Source organism: Microcaecilia unicolor, chromosome 5 (genome assembly GCF_901765095.1).
Source record: "Microcaecilia unicolor chromosome 5, aMicUni1.1, whole genome shotgun sequence".
Classification (NCBI taxonomy): domain Eukaryota; kingdom Metazoa; phylum Chordata; class Amphibia; order Gymnophiona; family Siphonopidae; genus Microcaecilia; species Microcaecilia unicolor.
In genome coordinates, this window is record NC_044035.1 from 283,469,708 (window position 1) to 283,496,658 (window position 26,951).

A 26,951-nucleotide genomic window follows, 5' to 3' on the forward strand; every position below is an offset into this window, starting at 1 on the left:
ATGTCAGGGGGACCAGTGCAGTACGAATGCTGGCTCTTCTCACTACCAAGTGACTTGGATTTGGTCATTTTTGAGATGGGCGTCCTCAGTTTCCATTATCGCCAAAAACCGGGGACGACCATCTCTAAGGTCGACCTAAATGTTGAGATTTGGGCATCCCCGACTGTATTATCAAAACGAAAGATGGCCGCCCATCTTGTTTCGATAATATGGGTTTCCCCGTCCCTTCACGGGGACGTCCTGCAAGGACGCCCTCAGAAAAACTTGGGTGCCCCGTTCGATTATGCCCCTCTATGTGTCACTGAAAATGACAGCTTAGCCCCAAACAGGTGATTTAACTAGCCAAGAGCTGTTTCTGATTGGTTAAATCACTTTGAATATCGACTGTATACAGAATATTGTTTCTTCTTAATAGTACTATAAAGTCCTTAAATACAAAGTACCTAAAATAGGGGTCCTTTTACTAAGCTGCAGTAAAAGGAGGCCTGCACTAGCATCAGTGCATATTTTTGATGCACGCTGAGGTCCCCTTTTACCGCAGCGGGTAAAAGGCTGTCAATTTTGGGGGAGAAACTGGCCATGCAGTAAGTGAACCACTTACCGCACAGCTATGTTGGTGTGGAGCCTTACTGCCATCCATTGAGATGGCAGTAAGGGCTCCTGTGCTAACCTGGCAATAATCGGGCAGCGGGCAGTGCTGCCCAATTACCGCCAGTTAGTGCCTGTGCTACAAAAATAGGACATACTTTTGTAGCGCTGGAAATGATGCGTGCTAGAGGTTGGAACTACTGCTGGGCTCCTGCAGTAGTCCGGTGTTAGTTCCAGATTGGCGCATGGTAAGCCCGCAGCGGGTTTACCACTGCTTAGTAAAAGGACCCCATAGAGCAGTTCTCAAGCTTATTTACTATACACCAATTAAAAATGCTAAAACTGATACAACTTATCTGTAGGCTACATCCAATAGGCTCGATATGGTATAAGCAGTGAAGTGTTTTGAATGATTGATAATTAAATTCTACAGTAACATTACAGATTGAGCAGCACCACATTTATAGTGACCAATTCTTGTTGGCCATTAAGAATTGATTGTCATGTCCTAATATTAGTTTTCCTTTCAGGAGCACAGAGAATTTCTGTAAAATTGTGTGTGGTCTCTTGCATAAGCTATTCTTATAGATTTTACTGTGAAGACATTGTGCGTTTGTAAGATTGTCCAATACTTCCTTTGTCCAGTACTTCTTCAAAATCTAATTCAGATCACCTAATCTATGAGTATCTTTTAACAAATGTCACCACTTCCAAATTCTCTTCGGTCTTTTCTTTAGATGTCAACAGATACTGTATGAGAAAACTGCACCTGTCTATACTGCCCTGTTAAGCAAGAATATTGTACATGCAGAAAATCACATTTCAAGCAAAGTGAACTTTTCTGAATATTAATTTGCCAACCTGGCAATATATTTTGTTTCCATAGGTTTTTATAGAATAGACATTATGAAATAGAAACATTTGTTAATCACTCCTACTCATTTTCAAGTATAATTCCATGCTGCCAGAACTTGTTTTTCTGAGGCATTTTCTATATTTAATTAGGTTGCATGTCACCGTATCATCATTCAGCCTCCTCTAGTGACTGGATGGTTCCTTTATTCTATTCTGTTTTATTTTATTCAGGGTATTTATATCCCATTAATATCAATATAGAGTGTATTGTATTGTACTGTAACATTTATACCCTGAGTTTTCCCACTTAATAGCAGATTCAAATTGAGGGTGTAAATTGGGATAGTATGTTGTAATTAAGGAAGAATGTATAATGATGGTAGAAGAGGGATGAAATCAAAAAGGGGTAAAAGAGGAAGCATATTTCAGGTTCTGTCATAAGGTCGGATCCGGGAGGTGCAGAAGGATCTTAATTTAGGTCAAGTCCTTTGTGTAGGCTTGCTTGAAGAGGTAAGTTTTTAGCAGCTTCCAGAAGGGTAAATGGTTATTGACTGTTCGAATCGATCTTGGTAAGGCGTTTCAGAGCTTGCTACCTATAATGGAGAAATTGGATGCATAATATGTTTTGTACTTGATTCCTTTACAGTTGGGAAGATGTAAGTTTAGATACGTTCGAGAAGATCTAGAGTGATTCCTGGCTGGAAGGTCAATCAGACTGTACATGTAGGCTGGGGATTCTTCGTAGATAATCTTATGAATCATCGTGTGGACTTGGAAATTTATTCGTTCCATAGCAGGGAGCCAATGAAGTTTTAAACGGAGAAGTGAGTGTTGCGCTCTCAAACCGCAACGTACCAAAAATAAGTCTGGCTGCCAAGTTTTCGGTAGTTTGGAGATTTTTTTCAGAATTTGGGTCTTGCATCCAATAAAAACACTATTGCAGTAGTCAACGTGGGTGAGTACAATGGATTGGACCAAATTGCGGAAGGTTTTTAGGGGAAGATAAGGTTTCACACGCTTCAACATCCACATCATGTTGAACATTTTCTTTGTCGTAGCTTTTGCGTGATTTTCCATAGTTAGGTGTTTGTCTAATAATACTCCTAATATTTTTAGGTTGTCTGATATGGGGATGGTGATGTCAGGGGTGTTGATTATAGTCATAGAGAGTGTAGAGTACTGGGATGTAAGGATTAAGCATTGTGTTTTCTCCTTATTCAATTTCATCTTGAAAGCATAGGCCCAAGAGACTAAGATGTTCATCCCATTGATTATTTTATCGGAAATTTCTGCAATGTTGGATTTGAAGGGGATAAAAATAGTGACAACATCAGTAATTTACATAAGTTCAAAACATATACTGAAAAAGTTAAGAAAGCCTTACAAAATTATTCATCCAAATACTTATTGAAAAATAAGTTTTCAGTCCTTGACGAAACTGTAGATAAACTAGAAAGCACACGAACTTGTGTAGGTATAAAATTCCACAATTTACTGGCTAGAAGACAAAAAGAACTATCATGAATTCTCTTATAATGAACTTTCTTAACAGACGGATATCCCAATAATAGAGTAGAATGAAAATGAGAATTCATTCAGAAAGTCGGATAAACTATTATCTGTGGAAGAACGGAAGAGCAATTCCTCTGTAGTATATTAAATAGAAGCAACTTTATCCAAGCAGAGAGGGTCTTTTACTTAGGCAAGCTGGCGTTTTTAGTGCATGTTAAAAATAGGTGTGTGCTAAATGCTAAAGATGCCCATAGGACTTCATTGGCATCTTTAGCGTTTAGCGTGTGCCTATTTTTACCGCACGCTAAAAACACCAGTGTGCCTTAGTAAAAGACCCCCAGAGACTGGAAACCAGTGTAGCCATCTGAGCAATGGTGTTACATAATCATAGCATGAACAACCATATTTCATTTTGGAGGAGTAGCTTTGATCCTGGCAACCTGAGTTTGATTCCCACTGTAGCTCCTTGTGACTTTGGGCAAGTCACTTAACCCTCCATTGCCCCAGGTACAAAAAAAAAAAAAAAAACAAAGGTTGTGAGCCCTCTAGGGACAGAGAAAGCACCTGCATATGTGTACAGCGCTGTGAACGTCTAGTAGCGCTATAGAAATGATTCGTAGCGGTAGTAGTAGTTTGACTGCAGTGTTGTGTAGTAACTGCAATTTATTAATTAATCTTAAATTTAATCCCACCGTATAAAGCACTACAATAATCCAACAGAAGCAAAACAATAGCCTGAAGCAGCATACGAAAGTGTTCAGTGAAAAAACCAGATCTTATTGCCCTTAGTTGTCATAGTTTAAAAAATAGCTTCTTACACAGATAGTTTACGTATCTGCGGATGCATCATCAATTGGACATCCAGAACAATTCCCAAAACCTTAGAAGATGTTTCAAACTTTAGCTGTTCTCCAGAGGCTATAGTCACTTCACTAGGAACTAGAGAGACATCATTACAGAAATATAACAATTTAGTCTTAGCTACATTGAATTTTAAAACATGATGATTTTCCCAAGAGCGAATCAAAGCAATACAGTCAGAAATAGAAGTTTGTAATGTTGGAAAGTTGAATACTACTGGGATCAAAACAAATATATCATCTGTATATGAGCAACCACAATCACCGGATACATCTAAAATCGAGCCCAAAGAACTTATAAGACCAGCACACTTCTGTTTTCTTGTCTTTTTTTCGCATCCTCCCTTCCTAACGTATCTTAGATTTACTGATCATTCCCTCCCATTCCCCCTTACTATGAGTTGATTGTAACCTAGGCCTCCTCTTGTGCTTACTACTATTAACTACTACTAATCATTTCTGTAGCACTACTAGACATATGCAGTGCTGTACACATTATATGCAGGTACTTTCTCTGTCCTTAGAGGGCTCACAATCTGTTTTTGTACCTGGGGCAATGGAAGGTTAAATGACTTGCCCAAGGTCACAAGGAGCTGCAATGTGAATTGAACCCAGGTTGCCAGGATCAAAGCCTGCTACACTGACCATTAGGCCCCTCCTCCACCCCTTAATCTTCCCTCAGGCATAGTTCCCCCCTCCCCTCAATTCCTTATTGTAAACTGCCTAGATACTTTGTTATATGTGGTATATTAAATAAAATTGAAATGTAAAATGTGATTTACTGCAGATAATAGTGTTCTTGCTTAGCAGGGCAGTATAGATATTCTTAACAATTTTGGTAGAATAGCCTTTAGCCTGTATTACCTTGTTGCCTTTGGCTTTAATAAAGATATTTTCCAAAAAATTGTGAATAGGGTAAACGTTTCTTCATCATAGATGCAAACTAACATACCAGTATGTAGTTTAGTTATCCACCCATCTGTTTCCTAGACCTGTTGCTTCTTCTGTTCTTAGTACCAGTTCTCTTTCCTTTTAATTACTAACAGTTTTATTTCTCATCTTTGTACCCAATTATTTTGCACTTTTCAAATTTGAAAAGCACTCACTAATTTCAGAATAATTATTGTAATATTTGGGTTGATTATAGCAAACAGAGAATCAAAGAAAGGCTGGCAGAGATATCGAGGGACTGTTTAATCCATTCAAAATCTGCTGCACCTAAATCCTTGCAAAACAGGAGATGATAGTGATGGAATAAGACCATTTTACCCTTCCGGTCTGCCCTGTTCTTCCTGTCCACACCAACAAGGATACATTCCAGTTGCCAGTCATAAAGCTTGGCCACACTACTGGGTAGGTGAGCATGCAAGATCATCACAAACAACACCTAGAACAGGGGTCCTCAAACCCAGTCCTCGAAGTCCACACCCCAGCCTGGTTTTCAGGATTTCCACAATGAATTTGTATGAGATCTATTTGCATTCACTGCTTCCATTGCATGCAAATAGATCTTATATATATTCATTGTGGAAATCCTGAAAACCACCCTGGGTTGTGGACCTCGACTTCTAGATTTGAGGACTCCTGACCTAGAGCCTTCCTCCTCCCATGTTCAAGATGGAGGTTCTACTTTTTGCCTTGCATATTATTTCTTTCTTTGCTTGAAATACTCGTAATAGCCCTAGTGTTTCTTTTTAATTTTTACACTGTACGGTTGTTGTTAAAATTGCATAAAAGTAAAAAAAAAAAGAGGGTCCCACAATAATCCAAACAACCACTAGTACCAGTGCAGCTGTTACTAAACATTCAGCCTCCCAGGAGGTCTCTGTTACCTTTCTGGACAGCTCCTCACCACACTGATCTAATCAACAGAAGGAGACATGCTTAGCTACTGATAGATATTTATCTCAGATGTTCTAATCTGCTCTTAAAAGCCACCATTAAAGCTTCTGTTACCTGAGGCTACAGGCAAGAAGGCTGAAATACTGAAAAGGGGAAAATTAGAAGTGTTACACCAGAAGAAGGGCTAATATAGCAGAGATCACTTCTATTTATATGCAGCTACTATATATACTGTTTCAAAAATATATATATATAAAAAGTTGAACTCTTTGCTGGAAGATGTGGTAACGACAGTTAGCGTATCTAGGTTTAAAAAAGGTTTGAACAAGTTCCTGGAAGAAAAGTCCATAGTTTGCTATTGAGACAGACATGGGGAGGCAGCTGCTTGCTCCAGGATTGAAAGCATGGAATTTTTTTAATAATTGGGTTTCTGCCAGGTACTTGTGACCTGGCTTGGTCACTGTTTAGAAACGGGATACTGGACTAGATGGACCATGGGTCTGACCCAGTATAGTAATTCATATTCTTATGATGGTTTTATGTAGTAGCTGCATATACACTAAAGTTGGTAGCACTACTTTACTGAAGTCTTTCCTCCTCCATTTAAATTTTAAAGTTTATTAAAATTTCTTTGAACTATATTACACGCTGTAAAGAACAGGCTACAGTTTTTTGAATTTTCATTTTGTCTGTTAGCCTATTTTTTGTTGTTGTTTGGAGATAACCAGTCACATTCAATGGCATTTAACAGGTTAGTGCTGCTGAAAATGTCCAGTTAGCATCCAGCTGGAAATGACCTATTTTTGGGGTGCTCTGGGGCGGAGCAGGGGTGGACTGAGAGTGGTTTGGGCCCCCGCTCTTCCGCTGCCCCACACCCCCCTACCACCATGCTGCTGCTCCCCTACTGCCGCAGCCGACGCCCCTGCTGCCCCGGTCCTACCTGGAGAGCCCTGGTGGTCTAATGGTCTCTGTAGGGGGGAGCATGTTCTTTCCTGCCCACTGTGCTGCTGCTATTCCCCTGCCTGCTGGCACCGCGTGTTTTCAAAATGGCAGCCAAGACTTCACGCGGTAGTCTCGTGGGTCTCGATAGACTTGCGAGACATCTGCAGGGAGTCTCAGCCGCCATTTTTAAAGTACAGCAGTGCCGGGCAGGGGGAATAGCGGCAGCACAATGGGCAGGAAAAAACATGTTCCCCCTCCCCCCACAGAGGCAACTAGATCACCCGCAGCATGCCTTTAAAGGTAGACCGCGCCTTTAAAGGTAGGACCGTGGAATGCTGTAGTGTACAGTGGGCATCTGGGCAGAGCCTCTGGGCCCTCGGGTACTACCCAGTTGCCCAAATGGTCAGTCCGCCTCTGAGGTGGAGCCAGCACTTTGCTGGTTAAGTGCTGATATTCAGCACTTAATCAGCCAAGGAAACTATATAAATCAGACCACATAAAATTCAGTCCTATCTTTATGCGGTTTGCCATATCCACTAAAGTACTGAATATTGCGCTTAACCAGTTATGGTTTTGCCAGCGCCATAAACCTGGAAATTCTATGCCAGAGCCCAGACATGGCTCGGCAGTGAATTTCCGGGTATAACATTGGTGGCAGTCAGCAAAACACTGAGTGCTGATGGCTGAATATCAACCCCTACAGGACTCTGAGACACTTGTTGCAAGGTGCTGAGAACAGAGCGTGGGAGCATCAGACAGTGATGACTTTTGTGTGCAATGGCAGGAATCCAGATATAAATAGATGCAGATATCTTTCACACCTGTATGTATGTTCCCTTTCTCTTTCTCTCTCTTTACATACACACATATAGATAGATAGATAGATAGATAGATAGATAGATAGATAGATAGATAGATAGATAGATAGATAGATAGATAGATAGATAGATAGATACTGACATTTTAAATCAACAGCCTGAGGACAGTAATTTGTCTTCTCCCTTCAGCATAACACTTTTTAAAGACATCTTGACACAGTCTCATTCTAGATTGTCTTTTTTTCAGGTTTGAAGAATTAATTAACCCTGGAAGACTAACAAGCAAATCTCTCGCTTTTGAAATGCCTGTTTCTACAGGAACTGTACAAGAAGCCATCTGCAGAGATGACAGCAAAGACACCTTTGCATTATTCAATGATGTTTGCAATTTTAAGTGAAAGATGAAGGTGGGTTCACTGCATGTGACTGCCATTGGCAATGGTTCTGCTTTCTTGACAGACAATCTTATAATCAAACAAAGTTGTAAAGGAAAAGAATGCCAGGCTTCCTTGGTCCATGATGGTGATTTTTAAACAGTATATGGGTTTCCTGTCCAAGGGCAAGTTTAAAAACATGATGTTATAGATAATGAAGAGAAGAGATACAGCAGAACTGGCAAACATTGGTAACAAAAACTGCTATCAAGGAAGGAAGCACTCACCCCTGGATTCTATAGATGGCGCCCAAATTTGGGCAAGCTGCCAAGATGTGTGCGCAAATTAATTGGTTAATGAGTTCTTAACCATCAATAATTAGATGCCAACAATCAATTATTGATGTTAATTGGCACTTTTTCAAATTTGCATGTGCACTTGACTGTGCGCTATTCTATAAGGCGGGGGCACTTAACTACCATAGCAAGTATTCCAAAAGGGGGTGTGGCCATGGGAGGGGCATGGGCATGTCAAGGATGTTCCGAAAAGTTACACGTTTAGTTATAGAATACCGGGTAAGCATTCCTATGTTGGGCCAGCATTTACACAAGGTTTCAACAGGCATAAGTCTGGCACCCAAAATTAGGTATAAGAATTGATGCTATGTGCTATTCTATAAAGGGTGTGTGCCCTTTTTAGAATAGTGCTTAGCAATAATGTTTTTTGGCGCCCAGTTTTTGCGTGTCATTTATAGAATTTCCCCCACTGTGATAGTATGAAAATGAAGGAAAAAGACCTGAGAGATTTAAATGCCCTAAAGCAGCTAAACCATCAGTGGGGGGTTTTGAGCAATGATGGAAAAATGAACTTAAAGTCTTTAAAGAAGTTATAATGAGCATTTTCTCAGGTCTTTTCCCCCTATTTTCATATTGTCACTTTGTGCTTCTTTTGACAGTAGTTTTCTTTGCTGATGTTACTTTGTGTGTATATATTTATTTATTGATTGATTGATTGATTGATTGATTGCACTTTTATCCCATAAGAGAAGTAATAGACTTTCACTGGAACATGGAAAACTGATCATCAGCTAAAGAAATGACTCAGTTACCCAGTAATTATTAGCCAATAACAACTTCTTGATCTACCTAGTCTGCCAGTTTTACCTGTGTACTGTGTCACTGGACACTGTAGTCCATCTCCTGTCATTTCTCTCCCATAGCCCTTTCTATCAGATTCTAGGGTAGTGTTTCCAAATGAGTACATTTTGTTCATACCATGACAGGAATGAACTGCACTCTAATGTCAGGGTGTGCTGAAGATTATATCAGCCTGTTAAAATCACTGCTACTGCTCCTTTCAACATTTGCATTGTTCCAAAGAGAGCCTTCTTCTGTCGTTCCTAGAGTGTAATTTACTGTAGGGATGTGCAGCCCACAAATTTTTGTTTCATGTTGTTTCCATGTCATTTACAGGAACTATTATTTTTGGGGAGTCTTTTTCTTCAATTTTTTTCACTATAGGGTCCTTTTACTAAGGTGCAGTAATGGATTTAGTGCCCTTACACAGGTCTTTCCTTTGTGCTAAGGCCATGTTTACTGCAGCTGTAAAACGTCTGATTTTCTATTTTTTGCATTAATGGTCATGCGCTAATGTTGCCATGCACAGCCTTTTCTAAACAATTACAGCAGGAGCACATACTGCCTCCTATTTTGTGGGTGGTAAGGGGTCATGCATTATCCATGCACTAACCCAGTGATAGCGAACCTTTCAGAGACTGAGTGCCCAAACAGCAACCCAAAATCTAATTATTTATTCCAAAGTGCCAACAGGGCAATTTAACCCCTCCCCCTCATCCCCCTCCCCCTCATCCCCCCTCCCCTCCTGAGTTCCAGGGTCGGTCCCCCCTTCCAGTTCCACATGATCCCCCCTCCCTCTGAGTTCCACAGGGTCCCCTCTCCCTCCCAGTTCCACAGGGTCCCCTGTCCCCTCTCCCTCCCAGTTCCAGGGTCCCCCCTCCCCCTCCCCTCCCTCCCTCCGAGTTCCAGGGTCGTCCTCCTTCCCATCCTCCCTCCCTTCCTTCGAGTTCCAGGCCCCCTCCCTCCCTCCAAATTTTAAAAGTCATCTCTTGACTTACCTCATCGGGGACGGGTTACGGCGGCCGGCAGCAGCGGTGGTAAAATGCTTGCAGGCTCGGCCCTTCTCTCTGTCTCTCAGCTCTGGTCCCGCCTTTGCGGAAACAGGAAATGAGGGCGGGACCAGAGCTGAGAGACAGAGAGAAGGACCGAGCCTGCACGCATTTTACCACCGCTGCTGCCAGCCGCCGTAACCCGTCCCCGATGAGATAAGTCAAGAGATGACTTTTAAAATTCGGAGGGAGGGAGGGGGCCTGGAACTCGAAGGAAGGGAGGGAGGAAGGGAGGGACGACGACCCTGGAACTTGGAGAGAGGGAGGACGGACAACCCTGGCTGAGGCGACGGCACACATGCCAACAGAGAGGGCTCTGCGTGCCCCATAGGCGTAGACTGGGGGGGCGAGGGGGGTAATGCCCCCCCAAACGATGACGAGGCGCCACCGCGCCATTAGTTAAAAAAAAACATGCAGGCACGCGCTCCTCTCCATCCGCTTGTCTTCCCTGCCCTCTCTGTCTGCGTCCCGCCTTCCTGCTCTGACGTCAGAGGAAGGCGGGACGCAGACAGAGAGGGCAGGGAAGCCAAGCGGACGGAGAGGAGCGTGTCCATCTACCCCTCTCTCTGGCGCAGGCAGCAGTCTTTTTCAGCATTCCTGGCAGCGGTAGCGATGTACACGCTGCCTTCGGCCCTGCCCCAAAGCCTTCTCTTCAAGTTCCTGTTCCCGCATAGGTGGGAACAGGAACTTGAAGAGAAGGCTTCCGGGGCAGACCGAAGGCAGCGTGTACATCGCTACCGCTGCCAGGAATGCTGAAAAAGCTGAAGACTGTTGCCTGCACCAGAGGGAGGGAGGAAGAGAGGGGGTAAACGGAGTCACAATCTTGGACCTCGCGGGGGGGGGGGGGGGCAGTAGAAGGAAGATGGATGGAACTGGGCGGGGCGGGGAGCAGAGGGAAGATGGATGGTACTGGGAGGGGTGGGGAGCAGAGGGAAGGAGCAAGAGATGGATGGGACTGGGAGGGGTGGGGAGCAGAGGAATGGACCAGGAGATGGATGGGATTGGGAGAGGTCAGGCACAGCAGAGGGAAGGAGCAGAAGATGGATGGGACGGAGGGATGGTGAGCAGAGGGAAGGAACAGAAGATGGATGGGACTGGGAGGGGTGGGGAGCAGAGGGAAGGAGCAAGAGATGGTTGGGACTGGGAGGGGTGGGGAGCAGAGGGATGGACCAGGAGATGGATGGGATTGGGAGAGGGAAGGAGCAGGAGATGGATGGGACAGAGGGATGGTGAGCAGAGGGAAGGAACAGAAGATGGATGGGACTGGGAGGGGTGGGGAGCAGAGGGAAGGAGCAAGAGATGGTTGGGACTGGGAGGGGTGGGGAGCAGAGGGAAGGAGCAAGAGATGGATGGGACTGCGAGGGGTGGGGAGCAGAGGGAAGGAGCAAGAGATGGATGGGACTGCGAGGGGTGGGGAGCAGAGGGAAGGAGCAAGAGATGGATGGGACTGGGAGGGGTGGGGAGCAGAGGAATGGACCAGGAGATGGATGGGATTGGGAGAGGTCAGGCACAGCAGAGGGAAGGAGCAGAAGATGGATGGGACGGAGGGATGGTGAGCAGAGGGAAGGAACAGAAGATGGATGGGACTGGGAGGGGTGGGGAGCAGAGGGAAGGAGCAAGAGATGGTTGGGACTGGGAGGGGTGGGGAGCAGAGGGATGGACCAGGAGATGGATGGGATTGGGAGAGGGAAGGAGCAGGAGATGGATGGGACAGAGGGATGGTGAGCAGAGGGAAGGAACAGAAGATGGATGGGACTGGGAGGGGTGGGGAGCAGAGGGAAGGAGCAAGAGATGGTTGGGACTGGGAGGGGTGGGGAGCAGAGGGAAGGAGCAAGAGATGGATGGGACTGCGAGGGGTGGGGAGCAGAGGGAAGGAGCAAGAGATGGATGGGACTGCGAGGGGTGGGGAGCAGAGGGAAGGAGCAAGAGATGGATGGGACTGCGAGGGGTGGGGAGCAGAGGGATGGACCAGGAGATGGATGGGATTGGGAGAGGTCAGGCACAGCAGAGGGAAGGAGCAGAAGATGGATGGGACGGAGGGATGGTGAGCAGAGGGAAGGAACAGAAGATGGATGGTACAGGGAGGGGTGGGGAGCAGAGGGAAGGAGCAAGAGATGGATGGGACTGGGAGGGGTGGGGAGCAGAGGGATGCACCAGGAGATGGATGGGATTGGGAGAGGTCAGGCACAGCAGAGGGAAGGAGCAGAAGATGGATGGGACGGAGGGATGGTGAGCAGAGGGAAGGAACAGAAGATGGATGGGACTGGGAGGGGTGGGGAGCAGAGGGAAGCAGCAAGAGATGGATGGGACTGGGAGGGTGGGGAGCAGAGGGAAGCCTACTGGAAAGAAGACACTGCTTAAAACAGAAGACACTGGGACCAAAGCGAATAGAAAAACTAAATGATCAGACAACAAAGGTAGATAAAAGTATTTTATTCATAATTTATTAATTGAAATGTGTCAGCTTTTTGAAATGTGCATCTGTGATATTTTGCCTGTAAATTTCAATTCCGTCCTCCATATTAGCATATTCATTTGCATATGTATATATGCAAATGATATGCTAATATGCTCCGCCCATTCTTTGCCCCCCCAAATGAAACAGTCAAACTACGCCTATGGCATGCCCTCTCTGGTACTCGTGCCATAGGTTTGCCATCACTGCACTAACCAATTAGCACATGGTAATGTATAAATGCTAATTGGTTAGCACAGGAACACCCATTCTCCGCCTTAATATTCCCCCTCCAAAAAAACAATTGGCATACAGTTAGCATGCACACATTCCAAAATTACAGCATGACTCTAACGTGTCCCACAGTAGTCCATTTTTTTGTTGCTCTAGGTACGTGTTAATGCCTAATACAGCTTACCAAAAGGGCCCCATAGTAAATGATAGCAGACAAAGACCTGCACGGTCCATCCAGTCTGCCCAACAAGGCAGCCACTACATGCAGGTTATACTCCATCATGATTAAACACTGGTATTACAAATAGGCCAGTCAGCAATACACCATCATGCCAACCATAGTCATGTCTGATGCAATCTTGCAACACAATTTTGGCAGAAAACATGAAATGACATATGAAATATTGACATTTCCCACATCGTTTAAAAAAAAAAAAAAATGCACATCTCTGATATGCACAGGCAACATGTCGAGGTCTGCTTGAAATAATAATAATAATAAAAGGGTGCCACATTTTCTTGGCTTCTGACTCTTACAGATGCAGTAAGGATTCTTATTCTAGAAAACTTCTAATGGGAGTCTTTTACTAAAGGTTATCTGCCACAGGATCCATTTTATTCCTATAGGCCCTGCTGAAGATAGCATGTGTTATTAACTTGGCTGTTCAGGCAGTTTTAGTTAAATGTTTTGGTTTGCAACAATATCATGCAAAACTTTAAAAAATGTAAAGACAATTTAAGTTATTATAAGGGTTCTATTGTTTATGGTTTCTTACTTATATTCCGCCCTTTCCAAAGTACAAAAAAAGTAATCATTAAAAATATCATATTAAAATAAAAAGATATAAAAACACACAATTACACTAAACAAGTAAAACAAGAAAAAAACATCAATCAACACCCTGTAGAAAAACTAGGACATTGACACATTATCCATCTTCAAAACAATAACGTGACTGGGCTATTAACTTAAATCAGTAATTAAATCAGTCCCAAAGAAATTGTTTTAACCAACAAACACAGATATAACACCCCTAATGCATAAAAAGTAAAACAAGTGTTCACTGGATAAAACAAGAAGCTTTATCCCTACTTATCCTGGAACTCTTTCACCTGTCCCTGGCTTAACTTCAATTTCCCACTGCATGCACTTTTTCTGTGCTAACAACTTCTCTGCTGCAAAAATGTATGTATTAAGATTCCACCAGAAAAAGCAATGCACTGTGAAAACACTGATAAACAGTGAGAGCCTGATACTCAGCAATACTTATCCAGATAGGAGCATCTCCTACCTTGATGAATGTTATTCATCAGGGCCAGCCACTGATTTTCAGTGGCATTACCAGGATAATGCCACTGAAAATCATTACTGACCACCAAGTGCTATTCAGATAATGCTGAGGTGGTCTGGGGTGGAGCTGGAACTTGTCTGATTCTATATAGGTCACCCAAAGTTGGGCGCTTCAATTTGTGCGTGGATCTGAGATCTGCATGTAACTCAATTAATTATTGGGCACTTAATTGGTGTTAATTAACAAGCAATTAATTGGATTTGCATGCGGATTTCCTCTGCGTACTATTCTATAACATGGCACCTAACATTTCCTGCATATAACCCAAAGTAGGTGTGGCCGTGGGAGGGGCCTAGGTGGGGTCTTGGCAGTCCCAAAAGTTAGGTGCCGTGTTAGAGAATGATGCTTATCTGCACCTAACTTTGGGCATCAGACTTACACCTGATAGAACCAGTCCAGTTCCGAAAGTCAGGCACACCTGTGCTCTACGCTAGTATTCTATAAGGTTAGGCACATTTTAGAATACGGACTTCGCGTGCATCTTCCTGGCACCTAACTTTTGGCACTGTACACAGAATCCAGCCCTAAGTGCTGGTACCCAGATAAGTTTAATTTAATTAGACTTTCTATATTGCTTTTTCTGGCAGGCAGGCCAAAGTGGTGAACAGGCTAAAATGAAAGATAAGAAAGGAACTACAATATAAATAGGACAGGGAATATTCAAGCAACATCAGGATTCACAACCACAATTTGACAAAACAACAAACTCATCCAGTAAACAAGGCCATCATTTAACAGATAGAACATACAAACGCAACCAACCATACCAGATGAAAATCACAGCTTTAGCTATTAATTAGCCCATCAAGTCTCCAAATGCCTTACAAAATAAAAATGTTTTTACTAATTTCTTAAATATGACAAGTCCACCCTCAATGATAGGGGGAATGAATTCCAGTCACTGACGCTACAAAAAAAAGATTGCAGAATGACATGTTGATGCATAATATGCAAGGACAGGTCTAGGAAGGACCAGGTGGTGGTCATTAAGGGCTTCTTTTACAAAGCTGCACTACCGATTCCCACACAGCAAATGAGAGGAAGCTCATAGGAATTGAATGGACTAGCCTAGTGGTTAGTGCAGTGGACTTTGATCCTGGGGAACTGAGTTTGTTTCCCCCTGCAGCTCCTTGACTCTAGGCAAGTTACTTAACCCTCCATTGCCCCTGGTACAAAATAAGTACCTGAATATATATAAACCGCTTTGAATGTAGTTGCAAAAACCTCAGAAAGGCAGTATATCAAGTCCCATTTCTTCTTTCCCTATTGGAGATTCTAGATGGAATGTTGCTACTATTGGAGATTCTAGATGGAATGTTGCTACTATTTGAGATTCTACATGGAATGTTGCTATTCCACTAGCAACATTCCATGTAGAAGCCTGCCCTTGCAGATCAGCAACGCGGCTGCGTAGGCTTCTGTTTCTGTGAGTCTGACGTCCTGCACGTACGTGCAGGACATCAGACTCACAGAAACAGAAGCCTGCGCAGCCACATTGCTGATCTACAAGGGCAGGCTTCTACATGGCATGTTGCTAGTGGAGTAGTAGCCTAGTGGTTACTGCAGTGGACTTTGATTCTTGGGAACTAAGTTTGATTCCCACTGAAGCTCCTTGTGACTCTGGGCAAGTCACTTAACCCTCCATTGCCCCTGGTACAAAATAAGTACCTGAATATATGTAAACTGCTTTGAATGTAGTTGCAAAAACCTCAGAAAAGTGGTATATCAAGTCCCATTCCCCTTTCCCTTCCTCTTATTTGCCGCACTGAGAATTGGTAGTGCGGCTTTGTAAAAGAGGCCCTAAGTGATTGGAGGATGGTAGGGTATAATGAAATTAGCAAGGTATTACAGAAGAACTAAATGAAAAGCTTGAAAAATTAGTAGCATAATTTTAAACTGTACCCTAAATTTCACTGGTAGCCAATAACGGCCAAATAGGAGAGGGGTTACATGATCAAACTTTCATGCATGGCATAACAGCAGAATTTTGCAATGTTTGAAGCCATTGTAAAAGTGATATGGAGATCCTTATCACGTAGACTATATTGCAATAACCTAGCCTCGACAGGAACAAACCATGTAAAAGAGTGTGAAAATTATCAATGTTTAAAAGATAGCTGTGAACAGAACACAGCTGATGTAGGGTATAAAAACCAGGTTTAATTTTTAAAGTATCGAGGTATATTAGGACAGCAAAATATTCAGCACCAGGCTATACCTGGTTATCGGCACATGAATCCACCAGTCCTTCAATCTGAAAATGCCTGCTCAAATACATATGCTTTCAATGCTTAATGAAAGGACAACCATGTAGGAATTGTGCCCAACTTATATTAGAAGAAGAACTGGAAACTACCAAACAAAGGATGACCTCATCTCAGATATAATTGGGATTGGGAGGGAAGAGTGTAGAGAGAGGAAGATGGCAAGCTGTCTAGCATGAGTTGCAGGCTGACTTGCTTGCAATTCTAAAGGCTGAAATGAGAAGGAATGAACTCCTGCAGGCAGTGAAGCAGTAGTTTACAGCTGGTAGACGTCTTTTGCACATGGGTGATGGTAAGGGCAACGAAAGGTGACGGCTACAGCTGGAACAGTATAGGTCAGATTTATGGAAGAGAACAAGATGGGGGATGATGACAAAGACAATGATAGGCTGGGAGCATCTTAGGCCACTTAGGGGCTCATTTACAAAACAGAAAAACATCCAAAAATTGGCTCAAAGAGGCAGATGGACTTTTTTTTTTGTCAAAAACATCCAAATCACTATTTTTGCTACCCATTTTAAAGATGTTTTTCTATGCAGTTCATTTGCAGTACATCCAAATCACAAAACAGCATGTCAGGGGTCTGTTGTGGGCAGGATTTGGGCATTCCGAAAACTTGGGACATTTTTCTGCCATAATGGAACAAAGCAAACAAGTCCAGGGCTAAAAGTTAGACATTTAGATTTAGACCTGTTTCAATCATGACTAAGTCACAAAAAGGTGCCCTAAATGACCACTGGAGAGATTAAGGTATGACCCCCCTCCTTACTCCCCCAGTGGTCAGTGACCCCTTCCAAACCCCTGGAGTAGCCTAGTGGTTGGTACAGTGCATTGTAGAGAAGGGAACCCAGGCCCATATCCCACTCTAACTGTTACACTTATGTTGGAAAGTGTGAGTGCTCCAAAGCCCACCAAAAACCTACTGTACCCATATATAGATGACACCTGCAGACACAAGGGCTATTGTAATGGTACACAGTTGGATACAGAAGGATTTTGTTGGGCTCCTCATACAATATAAGGGAGGTAATGGTGAGTTGTGTACTTAGGACCTTATATGTAAAGTCCACTGCAGTGCCCCCTAGGCAGTGGTGTGCTGGTAAATTTTTAACAACAGGCTCTCTCCCCGGTCCACCTCGGCGCCCCCCCCCCCCCCCCCCCGTCCACCACTGCGCACCCCCCCCCCCCCCGTCCACCTCTGTGCCCCCCCCCTGTCCAACTCTGCGCCCCCCAAAATTGCAGAGCTGGCTATAGCCAGTGGGTGTGGGGGGGGGGGGGGGGGGGCAATGCATCACTCTCTCCAGGAAAAAAAAAATTAAATGATCCCAGGTTCCAATCTAATTCATGTTTAATGTGGGATAAAATGCCATAAATAAGTAAATAAATATAAACTTTTAATGTTGAGCACCTGATTCTCAAAGTGAACATATTCCAAACACTATAATGAAAATAAAATGATTTTTTTCTACTTTTGTTGTTTTTCTGATCATGCTGGCCCAGTATCCAATTCTGCTGCTATCTGTCCTCCTAACTCCGTTTCCAGGGCTTCCTTTCCATTTATTTCTTTTGCTTTCCTCCTTTCTTCTTCATTTCTGGTCCTCAGCTTCTGCCTATTTTCTTCATCCATGTGCAGTTTTTCTCCTTTCTTCCTTTTCCCTTATCTTATCTCCTTCCTCACTCTTCCCTCCCCTCCATCTATGTCCAGCATTTATTCTCTCTCCCCTCCTCTCCCCCTGCCCTCCATTCACCCATGGCCAGCGACCCTTCTCTCCCCTGCCCTCCATCCACCCATGGCCAGCAGCTCCCTTCTCTCCCCTGCCCTCCATCCACCCATGGCCAGCAGCTCCCTTTTCTCCCCTGCCCTCCATCCACCATGGCCAGCAGCTCCCTTCTCTCCCCTGCCCTCCATCCACCCATGGCCAGCAGCTCCGTTCTCTCCCCTGCCCTCCATCCACCATGGCCAGCAGCTCCCTTCTCTCCCCTGCCCTCCATCCACCCATGGCCAGCAGCTCCCTTCTCTCCCCTGCTACCCCCTCCCGACTTGTTCCGCAAATTCTCCTTCTTCCTCCCTCCCGATCAGGTCCCTCACCGACCCTACCTTGGCCATCAAATTCTTCGGGGCAGGCAGTGTTGCCTGCCCGCTGCCATCGCTGACTTTCCTCCGCCGACCGACCGCGCTTCAAAATGGCCGCCGAGACTTACAGAAGTCTCGCGAGGCCGCCTCTGGAAGTCTCAGTGGCCATTTTTAAAGCGCAAACAGGCGGCAGAGGAAAGTCAGCGATAGCAGTGGGCAGGCAACACTGCCTGCCCCGAAGAATTCAATAGTCAAGGTAGGATCGGTGAGGGACCGGATCCGGAGGGCGGAGGGAGGGAGAGCCGGCTCGCCCTTTCCAACAACCAGCTCGCAAGTCCGGCCAAAATTTAAAAACCGGATCTTGCGAGCCGGAGCGAGCCGGCTCCAGCACACCACTGCCCCTAGGGTGCCCCACTGCTCTGCTGGGATGTCTATGTTGCCAGTCTACTGAGAATGGTGGCTCCTCCTACATCCCAATGGCTTATTTTTATACGTTTTCCCCTCAGTGTTTTTTTTTCAAAAATGGTCACACAAGTAAAAAGAACTGAGCATAAAACATCTCCATAATGTCTAGGAAATGGCCATTTTCGAAACAAAAAGATAGTTGTTTTTCTAGTTTGAAAATCGCTATGTTAGTCACTTGATGTTTTCCAAATTTGATTTAGATGTCATATCGAAAATGCCCCATTTAGCACACTAAGGGGGCAATTCTATAATTGGGCACCACAATTTGTATGTGTCGATGTTGCATACTGAGCGCCAATTCTATTACAGCATCTGTGCACCACAATGTCCATATACTAGTATAAGTCAGCATCAACGTGCCTACATTTAGACATGCCCCATACACCATATCTAAGGCTGGCATAAATGTGCATACCTAAATGCGATACTTTCGTTCTTAACTTACAGTGTTCTGTAACTTAATGAATGCAAGTGGGAACCCTGCTCCTTCCCCCTTGCATTTACACACTAAGGAACAGATTCTATATATTGCGTCTAAAAAATCAGTGACAAAAATGCGCTTAGCACTATTCTAGAAACCTCGCCTTAAGTTAAGCGCAGTGTATAGAATATACATACCCCCAGATTCTATATATCTCGCCTAGAGATCTGCGTCGAAATCCAAGCGTATTCTATAATAACATGCATAACTTAATTGGCTTAAGAAGCTAATAAGCATTGATAACAGCTCTTAACAAGCAATAATGAGCACTAATTAGCACTAATTAGAATTTATATGCACAACTCGCTAAGCATATTCTGTAATGTAGTGCACCTCACTTCTAACATGTGCAGGCAAAAAGGGGCGTGGTTATGGGCGAGGAAATGGGCGTTTTGTGGGCATTCCAAAATGTACACATGTAGTTATAGAATATGGCCCTGTGTGCCTAATTCTACGTGCTGGGATTTATGCCATGTTTTCATTGGTGTAAATGGAGGCATGTAGTTTTAGGTGCTGGAATATCAACTAAGCATATTCTATATACCATGCCATACCATGTTTTTAGGCGCCATATATAGACTCTCACCCATAGTGCCTGTTTCTGTGACTAAAATTTAGGTGCGACCATTTACACCAACTAAAACCCGGTATAAATGCATGCACCTAACAGGCGCGGATTGGGCATATTCTATAACAGTGCACGTAATTTTTAGGAATGCCTGTGACCCTCTCATGACCGTGCTCCCTTTTGAGATCCACAAATTCGAATTTACGCATACCATTTTACAGAATATACTTAAAAAGTTGCAAGCATAAATTCTAATTAGTGCCAATTAGTGCTGATAATTGCTTGTTAGTGGGCAATTATCAGCACTGATTAGCTTGTTAAACAAGTTGCGCATTCAATTTGGCTACACTGCCAAACTGCACACACAACTTTAGTTGCCATATTTATTTATTTATCATATATAGACTCTGGGAGTAAGGACTCCTTCTGCTAAGCTGTGGTAAGCAGTAGCATGTGCTTACCGCAGCTTAAAAGGGCTTACCATGAGATGCAGTAATTTTGCAATGTGCTCAGTGTGCTGCGGCAGCAAAGAAAGCAAATAGAATGTTAGGTATTATTAGGAAAGGAGTGGAAAATAAAAATGAGTATTTTATAAAGCCTTTGTATCGCTCCATGGTGCAACTGCACCTTGAATACTGTGTGCAGTCCTGATTGCCGCATCTCAAAACAGATATAGTGGAATTAGAAAAGGTACCGAGAAGGGTGATGAAAATGATAAAGGTGATGGGACGACTTCCCTACAAAGAAAGGCCGAAACGGCTTGGGCTCTTCAGTTTGGAGAAAAGATGTTGGAGGGGAGATATGATAGGGGTCTATAAAATAATGAGTGGAGTGGAACGGGTAGACATGAATCGCTTGTTTACTCTTTCCAAAAATACTAGGACTAGGGCAGCATGCAATGGAGCCACAAAGTAGTAAATTTAAAACAAATCAGAGAAAATATTTATTCACTTAACATGTAATTAAACTCTGGAATTTGTTGCCAGAGAATGTAGTAAAAGCAGTTAGCTTAGCGGGGTTTAAAAAAGGTTTGGCTACCTTCCTAAAAGAAAACTCCATAAGCCATTATTAAAATGGACTTGGGAAAATCCACTGCTAATTTCTAGGATAAGCAGCATAAAATGTATTGTACTGTTTGGGGATCTTGCCAGGTACTTGTGACCTGGATTGGCCACTGTTGGAAACAGGATGCTGGGCTTGATGGACCTTCAGTCAATCCCAATATGGCAACACTTATGTACTTAACACCACACACTAAAAAATAAGTATTTTTTTTGTAGGAGGGGTGGTGTTTGGGGGGGGGGGCAGCGAATGGACAATTCTGCGCTAAATAGTTAGCGCAACTGCATTACCAAGCTCTAACTGATTAGTGTGTGATTAGCACATGAGCCCTTACTGTCTACAAAATAGGCATTATTAGCACATGGCCATTAATTCAGAAAATGGAAAATCGGCCATTTTCTGGCTGTGCTAAAAATGGCCTTAGCATGCAGGAAAAACGCCTCACAAGGGCACGTTAAGGCCAGTTTTTAACGTGGCTTAGTAAAAGGGCCCCTAAGGTATTTGTGCGCATACTTTATAAAATACCGCTGAGCGCTCTGCTAGCAACACTTGCACATAATTGCACGTTCACCCTCATAAATGCTAGTATTCTGTAAATTTAAAGTGCATTTTTGGTGGTTAATTTAGGCACCCTGTTATAAAATGAAAGGATTCTAGCATAGCACTGCTTTAATGGGCATGCAGTACTAGCTCCAACAGGACAGAAATGTGCACGCACAAGTTTACACCTACTGTGAGCAAAGGTTGTAAATGTGTGCATGTAATGTGTGTACCTTCATAGTTTATTAAAATCTCAGACACTGATCATTGTCTACACCCTGCCAGCCTCAGAGTCCATATTATACTGTAGAAGAGGGAGTCACTGTTAGTGCTTTCAGGCCAAGGACTGTCAGTAAAATGATTGAACTGAGCTAGGTGATATAAAATGGGGAAGGGTGGGGTTGATTCTTGGAAATGAAGGCACATGTTGCTGAAGCTGATTAGAAGACTGTTTTGATTGAACCTGAAGCCCAAAGACGAAAGATGCTAAAAGAAAAAGCTCAGATCATAAACAGGATGGCAATTGGGATATGTCAGAATGAGTTAGCCAATTGTAAAAAGAATCAGATATTATTAGTTTTGACATTTGAGCAATCTACCCAGGCAGAATGTGTTTCAGTAAATGTGATGACGGTGTGATTGCTATAGTTTCAATTATGGCAATCAGACAGAGTCTGCATCAGTGACTGCCGAGTATCATCGGCGGTATTAACTACACAACAATTAAGCAACAAGATGCAATGATTGTTAAGATAGTTGAGGACTCTGTCAAATGCACAGCTAACCCCTTTTAAAGTGCAGTGGACTTTGATCCTGGGGAACTGAGTTCCATTCCCACTGCAGCTCCTTGTGACTCTGGGCAAGTCACTTAACCCATCATTGCCCCTGGTACAAAATAAGTACCTGAATATATATAAACCGCTTTGAATGTAGTTGCAAAAACCTCAGAAAGGCGGTATATCAAGTCCCAATTCCCTTTCCCTTAATCATGCCACCTGAGTTAGTGCCATGGTGATGTCCATCACCTAACCTCCTTCTAGAAGCCTCAAAACTCCCAAACTCATTAAAATCTCCAATCCGTGTGCACGATGCCACGAAAATAAACAATGTGCCACTGTCCTTCAGTGTCTTGAAGGCAAGTCTCTTTCTACAAAGTATTGCCTTGATAACTACTACTACTTATCATTTCTGTAGCGCTACTAGACGTACGCAGCGCTGTACACTGGACATAGACAGTCCCTGCTCGAAAGAGCTTACAATCTGACTAGGACAGACAAACAGGACAAATAAGGTATAACAGAGTTACAAAGGTGGGAATGATAAAAATGGGTGCAGAACAAGTGGTAAGCTGCATGCTGCTAATAGTAGGCATCTATAAAATCTTTATGGCAAAAATGGGTTACAATAAAGTAGGAAGGAAGCTAGATGCGCACAGACAACAAATTTGTTTTCAAATTTCTTGGATGTTTTCCTAGTTTTGGAGCATTTTGTTTTTATTTATTTATTTATTTATTTGTAGCATTTGTATCCCACATTTTCCCACCAATTTGCAGGCTCAATGTGGCTTACATTTGCCGTAATGGCGGTTGCCATTTCTGGGTAACAGAATTACAAATGGTATTACGTTAAGGTGCATACATACATGGTAACATACATGGAACGTAACATACATGGAACAGATTATGATATATATATATATACCATGTGCATACATACATGGTAAAGAAGAATACATTATGGTATTGCATGAAGGTTCCTGAATTATAAATTGGATTGTAATATACATTAGGTCATCAACTATAGAGATCATATTTGACATAAGGATTAAAGTATTAGTGGTTGTTCATTAATAGGCAAATAAGTTAATCAGTCAAGTGATAGGATTTCGGTTTTGTCTAGATCGCGTTAAGTCTTATTAACTAGTGTTTAAGATGGATGTTTATGGTTGAACATAAACATACGAACATAAGTGTTGCCATATCCCAGCATCCTGTTTGCTAAACACAGCAAGTGTTACAAGTACCTGGCAAGATCCCTTTGCTCTGCCTGGACTTCTGTGTGGCCATTTTTCTAAAAATGATGCCAGACAGACGTCCCTATCCCTGTTTTTTTGCCGTTCATAAGTTAGAGTTTCATTTTGGAAGCTAGATATTCATTTTGGACGTTCTCAGCATAAAAACATCCATCTCACGGCCATTTTCAAACAGAAAATCTGGATGTTTTTTTCTGTTTGAAAATGGCTAAGATAAGCTTTTTCCAACATTATGAGCTCTATAGAACAGTGCCGTAGCGAGGGCAGCTGACACCCGGGGCGGGTCGCGCTGCACTCACCCCCCCCCCCGGGTGCAACGCGGCGCACCCTCCCCCCTCCGGAGCGCACCCCCCCTTGAGCGCGTACTTACATCGGAAAGCGGCGAGGGACAGACGGAAGGGCTGATTTGCCCCCAGTGCATGTCGCTGGGAGCTGCGTTGGCTCCGCTGGTTCCCTGCTCTCTCTGCCCCGGAACAGGAAGTAACCTGTTCCGGGGCAGAGGGAGCAGAGAACCAGCGGAGCCGACACGCCCCAGTGGCGTGCACCTGAGGCGGACTGCCCCACCACCCCCCTTCCTATGCTACTGCTATAGAATAGCTGCATTTATATACCCAACTGCCAAATTTGGGTTCCACCATTTACGCCAGCCATAGATATGACATAAGAGGTCACACCTAAAGTTTACAAAGCCAATAGCCAAAGGTGAGGGAACAAAAGAAGAGGAAGCCAAAGCTAATCCAAATGATCCCGTCCTTATTGTTTCTAAAGCACTGTAGGTCAATTGTCCAAGAGGCTCAACTGAGCAGTGCTTTAGAAACAATAAAGACCTGATTGTTTGGATTAGCTTTGGCTTCCTCATCTTTTGTTCCCTCACCTTTGGCTGTTGGCTTTATATGCATTCTTGAGGTTTGGAATTTCTCCTCCTTTTTTTTTCTGCACACCTAAAATTTGGCATGTAAATGCAGACTCACACTAATATACTATAACAGTTTGGCACATAACTCTGCCATTATAAAATACTAGCTTAATTCGCCGTTTTTTGGCACCAAACTTTTAGTGACCTATATAGAATTTACCTCTATGGGTTGTTTTTTTTTAAACTTTAAACAAGGGGAATTATTTTGGAAAAAAAACAATTAAATGTAAAAGGTTCTAGGCGTGAACAACAGGTATATGTCCATGCATCTTAACTATTATCATCTACATCTTGAGTCCAAAAATACTTGCAGCTGTTTCAGGGTAGAGAAAATATTATTCGCTCCCAAATACTTCACTAAACATTTACAAGAATATCCAAGGGAAACAGAAAGTATTAAGGGTATCAGTGGGCATAGTTATCAACGTGGGACAGTGGCGTAGCCAGACCTGACATTTTGGGTGGGCCCAGAGCTAATATGGATGGGCACTATATATATAAGTGAGAGTAGCATTTCTTGAGATACTCCTAAATAATGCCTTAAAGTGCACTTGATGAAGGATTTCTAATAAACAGTCTGCCCAACAGCTGTCCAGCATCAATATAAACCACATACATACTCAAAGCCTATGTAGCAAACTTTAACACCACCAATTCTGAACACACAAATACTAATAACAGTACTTTTAAAAAGGCAGCAGTGAATATACACAACAGCATTACGCCTCTATCTGGAAAAGTCAGACTACTCAGACTGATATAGATCCCAACACAAACCACATGCCAGAAGAATCACTTTGGTTACATGCAGAACACAGACCAACCCTCATCAATTGCCCAGCATCAGCTCTGTCCTCCCTGTAGCCCGACATCAGTCCTACCCTTCCCTTCCCTGCTCACCTCATCCTTTCTTATAACCTGGCATTAGCCCTACCCTTCCTTTCCTACCCCCCCCCCCCAATCCATCCACATAGCCTGGCATCAGCCCTTCCTTTCTCTACACTACCCCCTATCTATCCATATAACCTGGCATCAGCCCCACCCTACTCCCACCTCTCCCTGTAGCCTAGTGTCAGCCCTGTCCTACCCCCTACTCATCCCACCATTATGATGTTAAAAAAAAGCATTTACAAATTGTATTACCTGCAGTACTGGGCTGGGCTGAGAAAGAAAGGGAGAAATCAAACTGGGGTATACAAGTAAAGTATCACATACCATGTAAAATGAGTTTATCTTGCTGGGCAGACTGGATGGACCCTACAGGTCTTTATCTGTAATCATTAACTATGTCACTTTATAACACCAGGCTTCCCAAAGGCAGATTACAGAAACAATTAAGATGAACAGTTAAGATCAAGAAATAGAATATTCTCACTGAAACTTGTAGATAAATGAGCACAAAATACAAAGATTATCACTGCTATTTCTACCAGCTATAATAATTTTTAAGCTGTTTTACTGATGTTCAATTTTTATTTTATAGTTAACTCTAGATATAGGAAGGTTTCAAATAAATTAAAAAGCTGTTAAATAAGTAAAAAAAAAAAAAAGAAAAGAAAAATCCAAGATGGCCGCACTCTACTGAGACGCTGCGAGTCTCGATCCTACGATGCCAAAACGCCGAGGGAGATTGACGGTCAGGGCCTCGCCGCTAACCCCCTCTTTACCTGGTCCAATCGACCGTTTTCTCAGACCGCAGGAAGTTAATCCAAACAGCGGAATGCTGCTAGTAGGGAGTACCGGCGTTTTGGGAGAATCGGTCTCCCCTAGCCTTGAAACCACGCTGAGCCCCGCTATGCGAACTCCACCTCCCCAGCCGGTAGGCTCAAGCTCCTTCCTCGCTGACTCGACGGGGTCTCCCTGTTTAGGTGTTATGGACCCGGAAGAACGTCGAGACGAGGTCTTGCTTCCATTAGAGAAAGGAGAGACGCCGCCGCAAATAGAAGGGAGAGGAGCCGAAGGACAGAGTGAGCGTGTGAAAACTTCTGAAAGGTTTGAAATACCGAAGGAATTATTAGTTAAACCGAAAGAGGTTACACTGGACACTTTATGGGACTTAGTTTCTACCCTGGGTCAAACGTTCCTGAAACAAGTTAATGAAACTGCACCTAAAATAAAACTATTAGAGATGGATTTACAAAAAACAGAGGAGAAGATTAAAGTTATAGATGAAAAAATTGACAAAATGGAACAAAGTATTATGAAATTGGAAACGATTCAACCTTTAATTACTAATGACTTGACAAATCTTAGAAAAAAGATGGAAATGTTTGATAATTATACAAAAAATCATAATTTAAGATTTGTTAATTTTCCAAGAACAAAAACTGTTCCTCCTCTTGATATGCTAAAACGTTATTTGCGGGACATTTTGAACATACCAGAGCAGAATTTGCCACCTTTTACCTTAGCATATTATATCCCAGGAAAAGAATTGAATCAAATGCCTGAAACTCCATTGGATATCTCTCTTTTGCTTGAAACTTCTGACTCCGAATTCGCAACTGCCGCGACTTTGGTTGCGACAGTTGC

General features: G+C 43.2%; 1 protein-coding gene across 3 annotated transcripts in view; it reads left to right on the forward strand.

Annotated features, from left to right (window-relative positions):
* HTR1F (5-hydroxytryptamine receptor 1F) overlaps positions 1 to 26,951 on the forward strand; it is a 229,344-nt gene that overhangs the window by 194,737 nt on the left and 7,656 nt on the right. For 2 of the 3 annotated variants that reach the window (XM_030204243.1, XM_030204244.1), the window contains one exon: positions 7,665 to 7,824. The gene's annotated coding sequence lies outside the window, so the exon portion shown is untranslated. Of the gene's footprint in view, positions 1 to 5,049; positions 5,169 to 7,664; positions 7,825 to 26,951 lie in introns of those variants that run through there. The other variant, XM_030204245.1, reaches the window with a different exon arrangement.